We start from the raw sequence: 8,027 nt of genomic DNA, 5'->3' as shown, positions 1-8,027 counted from the left end.
GGTTAAAATCTTACCTATCAACTCTGCATAATGTACCCCTCAGGTTCGGCTTCACCTCACACAGAACAAATGTTGAAAAAAAAATATTACAAACTAAAACTAATGTGTAATAATAATAATAATAATGTTATGCATTTACAAAATATGTTGTCGAGCACTGGATACGCTGAATTTAGTTCAGGGAAAATCTCCAAGACTGTCAGTTATAACATGTTGGAGAAATATTGCAGATTTTTCTGTGAGACTACTTCCAGCAGCGTTTACTTGAAAGTGATGGATACCCTATGTATTTTCTAAGAACTGCTGTGGCACTGAGTTTTAGCATTTTAATATTTCATGGTGGAAGGGATGATGGTTTCACTTGACTACAAAGAAAAGCAACTGAATGTTCCCTTCACTGATCAAAATACTGGTAACACTGAAATTTATAAGTTGCTTTTATGTGTACATGTTGAGAGTTTTTATAATATTTTTCTTACCTTCAAACTCGCTGAATGAAAAATCATTTTGGGCGTTTTCATCCTTTTATGAACATCGAGACTCCATCTAGAATCAGAGGATATGATATGAACACAGCTTTAGAAACAGCAAAGCAGCCTGTAGTGGTACATTAAGTACAAGTTCTACTGTAGTGTGAAAATACTGCATCATGTAAAAGGTTCAGGATTCAGATATTAAAGTTAGTGCTACTATTCAAGTAGTAGTTCACTGAACGACACAGTAAATACTGTTAAGATAACAGTAATTCAGTTAAGTAGTAATATTGCAGTTGTGTTTGGAATTAGCTTTAAGTGGATCTACATCTGGGTTTACATCACAGCAAGCTAGAAAGATAAACAGTTTATTTAAAGCTACAGATGCAATGTTTGATTATTTTCTTTAGAAATTACATATATTGGGTTATAACTGATGCATCATCTTGTTCTTGTTCAATGATGGAGCTTATTTGTTTTACTTTTTACACTATTTTGATTTGTTAAATCAAATATTTAGAATTTGAAGTACTGTATGTATTGCTAAGTAACTTGTGAATATCATATTCCTAAATGATTATACAGTTTGTGTTTCAGTTATTAATCACAATCCAAACTCAACTATAGCTATATAATAGCATAAATGTAATAGTAAAAGTATATTTGCTTCTGAAATGTAGTAAAGTCAAAGTATAAAGTAGCAAAAAATGTAAATACTCAAGTAGGAATTCTTCAAAAGAGTACTACATAAGTGTACTTTGATACTTTGCACCACTAAGCTCTGACATTATTAATACTAAAAAAAAAAAAATATATATATATATATATATATATATATATATATATATATATATATATATATATATATATATATATATATATATAAATTAAAAAACAGCAAACATCGATATTATACATCCAAATCTCTAAGATTTTTCTGTTTAATTAACTCATTGAACAAAATTTGTTGCTGGTTTTAAATTCATGAGATTTAGTGACACACAGGATATCACCAGCATCACCAGTCCACATATAGTTACATCTATGAATACACATAGATGTAATTAATCTTTATGAATGTACATTTGGTTTACAACATGTGTGAGTGATTTACCTGCAAAGACCAGACAGACTTTAAATCCAGTGAGTCCTTCGCTGTGTTTTTCCCCTACAAACACAGGAAAGATGGAGACACATAAGTGGCTGAGTTAAGGAGGATAAACAGCAGGTGTTGCACTCTGTTTTTTTCCACCTGTCTCACCTTCCCTCTGCAAAAACAGCATCATGTTCCAGGAAGTGAAGAAGTGGGCCTGGTGCTGATTAAAAACCTCCAACCCACATGTCTGCCTGCCCTCTTCACCTGTCCACATCCTGCTGACCGCTGTGACCCTCTTTCATCGTGTCTCAACTTCAGTTTTTTTAATCTCTCTATTGGTTCTAGCTGGATTAAAGTGCTGAGCAGGGGATGAGGAGGGATGGATGCTTGTGTCTGCCCTGTAAATGAAGAGCTGTGGTGAGTGGAGGAGCAAATCCATCTTTTATGGATCTCCCTCTGCGACAGGCAGGGATTAGCTGGTCAAAACAGAGAGGCAGGCAAAGCAGGGAAACACAGGAAATCATCTATAGCCTTTGGCCTGGGTTCAAATTCTGCTCTGAGGAGTGTTGTTGTTCAAATGCACAGACACAGACAGACCACTGACGTAGGACAATAAAACCAACCTCATCTATTCTGCAGCATCATGAAAAGAAAAACATGCAGTAACGACTGTAAACTTCATTTGCATAAAAAGGACCGATACCACTTTCATCCCTGGCTCTAAGAAAAGCAGCCTACCAGCAGCTCTAAAGCTAATTATTTCCCGTTTGATTCATCTGTCCAAAAGCTCAAGTGTCAGAACTACAATTTGTGGATTACTCGCTGAATTGCTTCATGGAGGTAACTTTCCGGAGCCTCTGCTGTTTGTCTGGCCACTGATCAGAGCCAAGAAATAGACCCGTGTACCGTAAAAGTGGGTTCTAGATGTGCCGATAAGTGGATTTTGTCAGCTTAGTGTTTCCAGTCTTTGTGTTAAGCTAAACGAACCATATCATACCCTCCTAAAAGCCGAGAGCACTCTCCCAACATCCAAGACACATAAAATGACCGGCTGAACAAGGCCGTGTCTGTTCGCTGCAGTTAGCCAGCGACAACAACGACTTGACTTCAGCTTGAAGAGAAGCTAAATGAACTGATTACACTTAGCTTAGATGTTCTGTAAATGTTGTTTTAAGCAAATGTCCCTTTAAACACTGCATTTGTTGTAAGGTTTTTCTCTTTGTTTGGCTGTGTGTGTGCACTCTATGAGTTTTTCCTTTTTACTTTAAACCAAACTGACGTTTCGCTTCCAGAGAAAGAAAAGTTATTTCAAACAATACTGTAAGAAAAAAACCCACTAGATCTGCAAATGTCCAACAAAGGCTTTGGATGACAAAACAGTGCTGCTGAGTGAGTGAATAATGTCCTTTTATTTGCCATGTTTACGTCTCTGCATGTAGTTTAAAGGTTAAAGAAATGGCTCTGCACACACACACACACACACACACACACACACACACACACACACACACACACACACACACACACACACACACACACACACACACTGCATGTCTGATCAGTGCGCTGAACAAAAATGAACATGTTCAACTTACAGATCTGCAAATATTCAACATATAAAGTAAAGTAACGTTGTGTAAAGTTACACAAAAAAAGGACAAGAGTTATGTTTTTGGAGTAACTACACTGATCTAAGTGATCTGAAGTTCCTTCTCCTGCTGAAACAATCTGGCAAACAACCTCCACTTTAAACCATTTTACCACTGGGTTGTTGTAAGAACTAAACAAACCAGACAAAACATAAACTAGTGAGTTGTAGAAATATTGGAAGATGGATTTTGTTGGCTCAGGTCTAGATGTTTCCCTCAATTTCCAACATTTCTGCAAAGTGAAATAGTTGAAACTTCATATTTCTTGTCCAAACTTAAGATTGATGGAAATCTCACCACCCAGAAACTGAAAGACTCACCTGATCAATCTGAACAAAAACGTCCAAGTGGTCGTGATGAGGAAACAGCCCCAGAGCCTCATGAGTCATGTTGGACATGTTGTGCAGCTGTTTTACATGATGACATTTCCCATGACACCACGCACACCTGTAGGAAGTATGACAGAAAGGAAACAACAGGAGGTTCACACATTTACACATGTCCAAATGAAAGACGGACAAATTAATGACAAAGTAGCTGAACAGCAACATCAAATCAAGAGCAGACTTCAACAACACACTGACAGCAGAATTCATTCACTTTCAGCAGCTCCCACGTGTGGATGCACGACATGTGCTCACTGGGCTCGGCGTCCTCTTTGAAGACGGCTCTGCACGATCCTTTGATCAATCAAACTAGGTCTGATGTCCAGACCATAAAAATATGTCCAACTGTCCTTATTACTACTTAACAGCAGTACACAAGTGCTGAAGTGCACGTGGAATCGATGTGGCGATTTGTCCCGTTTGTCGAGTGTGTGTTGGGTCAAGTTCACGGTCAAACCCATAAAAAGTGTGTGGGCCCGCTAATGAGACCTCCTAGGGAACGCTACAGTTTCCAGTGTCATTTTCTACTCTCATGCTGCTACACTTCCCTGTGTTAGACGAACATTTGAACGCAGATACGGCCTGAAGAAAATGAGTCATGTGCTTTTTATTTACTGTCACCCACCCAACGTGGTGGTTTGTCCCTTTAACCGCTGGTAACCACATTCCAAGTGTTTGTGGCCCTAGGAAAACTCTGGATTGGTCCAACATGTCTGGTCTTCAGTATAATAAAAAGGAAAGGAGTATATATACACACACAGAGAGTCTGAAACAATTTGAATGTCTATAGAGGGAAAAATAAAAAAAACAGAGGAAAATGTGATACAGACTAAACTGAGGTGACACTAAAACCAAAAGTGCACGAACAAAAAGACGAAGGCTACGTTCCAATTACGAGCCTTGCAGCATAATGTCCGTCTGTGCCATGACCACAAGTGCCCAAAACATTAGAACCACCACTCAATGTAATACACTTACGTGCAACACAACCAACAGTGACCTCAGTAATAAACACATAGTTAAATTATCACAAAACAGTGATTATAATCCTTTAAAGGCAGAATTCATAGCAGAGCTGCTGTATTGTATTGGACTGTATTATTCTCCACTTTGGGATCAATGGAGGCTCCACCTCACGACTGTCATTGGGTTCATGTCACGATGGGTCAGAACTGTTTTAGTGGCAGAGGGACCAACACAATACGAACCACATGGTTTTAATGTTGGCTGAGCAAAACCAAAAACCCTGACAGGAGAACGTAGCAAAAACAGCTCAGCCTTAAAGCATACGATCTACCTCAGCACTTCATAATTCACACTTTACTTATAGAATAGAAGCTAAAACAGGTGGCATTCAAGCTACATCTTGAGGCAATACTTGTTCACAGAAAACTGTTTCACGGAATACATGAGTTAAGAGTTTATCCGACTCTGCGCTGGCATCGCCGAGAGCGAATGCGCCATGGTCAACTCAGTTGTCCAGCCTGTCTTTTATCACAGCCCAGCGAACGTGGCAACGTTTCAAACGGAGCATGTGCTTGCTTGATTAAAACCAAACACCCACCCTGAGTCCGCCTCTTTGAATGCTGGGAAGGCACAAAGGGGTCAGAGCGCACTGACGCGGTGTGGCCACAAGGGGGACGAGCTGGGCCAGAGTGGAGTAATGTTTGTATCTGCAGGTGTTTAAACTAAAACAAACACTTTAAAACATGTTTCTGTCCCTTTTTTGTATTTTATCTACTTTATATAATTCTGTGATATATCGCTAATCTGCATTTCTCTTTAATAGTGATATATATTTCTGTTACAGGGTGAACAAAGGGCTACATTAGTGTTAACCTTCCAAGACCAACATCTTGACTGTATCCACATGTAAACAAGCAATCACTCAGGATACTCAAGCATGTCATATCTCAATGCAGCACACTCACAGCTTCACTATCAATGGTGCAGATAAGCTGCTGTATGACATCTGCCTTATGTTGATACAAGCAGACACACCAGGGTATGTGAAGCCATTATCCCAACTGAAATAAAAGAACCTTAGTTACAGTATATTTGGGATATACATGTGTTTACAGTGGAGCATTTTCCAACTAAGAAACACAACCTTAAGTCCTTTAGAAATCCAGTGAACAGTTAAGACCTACATACTTTCTGTGGTCCACAATAAATATTAGTTATTTTTAATCAGGACATGCACAAAGAAACAAGTATGAAGACGTAAACACATTTACTAGAACAAATAAAAAGGCCAAGATTTTAATTTAATTTATACATCATGCAAGTACTGTGGATTAGTACTGTTCTAAGTAAAATATATGTACCTAAGAATATATTTTCAGGTAAATTATAATTAACTGCACTTTAGAGTAAATGCACTTTAATTCACTACATTTATCTGACAGCTAGAACCACAATTTATAGTAATACAGTAATTATGAAATGTGACTTTTCATTAAAAAGCTTAAAGTAAGCACCTAACCATCTTATTACAGTAAAAAGCTACTTACAATGTAAATATTGATGATGACAGTTTATAACTATTCCAAGTATAGTTTGATAACAGCTGTAGTTTTAAGGTAAAGTTTTATTTCAGTCCTTGTTCTTGGCGACCGGAAATGACGTCACCCTAAAATAATAAAGTGTATTAAAGTTTTAATTTTATTTTAAAGGAAAACGCGAAGGTAATGTGCACATAACTATAGATAATACCTCTGTAGACAAACAGACATTATTAAAACCTTTTCCTTGAATCATGAATGTGACATGGACTTAGCCTGTTAGCAGACGTTAGCTTCCTGTGTTTCTACTTCGGGTTAATTAAGGTTAATTAGCTTCTCTCACCGCCTCCTCAGCTCGTCTCTCTCTCTCTCTTCTTTCTCCTTCGACGTCTTTTTATTCACTGGAGAATCAAAACGTCACGTAGAACGTAGAACAGCAGAGGTTGACCCACCTCAGGTAGACACAGCACACACCTGGTGGGTGTTTGATTAGTGTCACTTGTCATCCTCGCCGGGTGGAGCAATTAAGCTCAGTCAATTAATTAATGAAAACAGCTCATATAGCACTAAATCACGAAAAGGAAAGTTTCATTAATATATCAGATATAATAATATAATAATTATAATAATATACAGGAACCAACAATATCTTTTGGCTCCAGTTCTGTCATATTTACCTGTGAAACTCTGTTAATTTCAGTTTCATTTTAAGCAAACTGAGTGTTACTCTTCAGTGACGTCATGTTGTGAAACATAAAAACATATAGATACTTAAACTATAATGATTATGAACTAAGTAGCTCATACTAGCTCGTCTTTTAGTGAGCAGAGATCAAAAAGGAAGCACAAACACACTTTGCTTACATTTCGCTTTTCTCTAAAAATGTCCAACTGCCAGAGAAACGCACAACTCAGCTCTATCCGGTTCATCGAGTTTCACTTTCCTGTATTTTAATGTGTTAAAAAAAAAAACAAAGAGAAAACAAATGTGTGAAGATGAGGTGAAAAGAAACTTTCACATAATTCAGTTTTTAAAGTTACAGACAACTGAACATGAAAATCAAAACAGGACGTCGTCTCTGTTACATATCAGCAGGAATTATTGTACTTTAATTTAGTTTAATTCCACATGTTATTTGTTGAATTTTACAATAAATGTCACGATCTGCTTGTCCTGGGGATAACTAGTCTAGTTCTTCACTGTGCAGGTCATGTTGGGGTGACATGTGCTGTTTGAGAGAACGCACTGAAAAAGACCTATTTTCTCATTCACCTGGACGGAGATCAGAGACCCTGACGGAGGAGGGCTTCATCCTGAAGGGGTTTAATGGGAGCCGCATGTCAGAGCCCTGTACATTAACAGCACGGAGACGAACTGTCGGCCAACAGTGGTACAGACTTTTAGGGAGACGCTTCAAGGAGACGTTCAACGTCACCAGATGGACGCTGAGGTTTTGGAGCATCGACAGCCGAACACATGTTGCTCTGCTGTACGTGCACAGGATGCAGGAATCTGGTGGTACAATATACATAAATCCTCAGGAGACCGACTTGCAGGCAGGTCCATCTATCATGGTTGGCACAGGAACTGTGGGTCTGTGGGTGGATATTTTACATAGATTGATGCATAGAATGTGATGGGGGGGGGGGGGGGGGTTATTGCAAGTCTTTCTGGGAAACAAACCACCGGTGCGTGGCAGGTTACATGAGACTACAGACTCTTTTTTTTCTTTCTCTGTTTCAGCCACAGGTTGCTCACCCTCCATACACCACCCATCACCTGTTTCTCGGGACCTCAGTGTCCTACATGTGGCTGTCCTCTGGGGCTGTGCACTGTGGGGTGGGGGTGGGGGTGGGGGTGGTGGCTGATGATGTTTGCGCAGCTTGCTCAATTCCTGAGCAGGGTGGACAGTTTACAC

The sequence above is a fragment of the Anabas testudineus genome, chromosome 21 (genome assembly GCF_900324465.2).
Source record: "Anabas testudineus chromosome 21, fAnaTes1.2, whole genome shotgun sequence".
In the NCBI taxonomy this organism is placed as follows: Eukaryota; Metazoa; Chordata; class Actinopteri; order Anabantiformes; family Anabantidae; genus Anabas; species Anabas testudineus.
The sequence above is the reverse complement of the archived record's forward strand: the minus strand, read 5'-3'. Positions refer to the sequence as shown.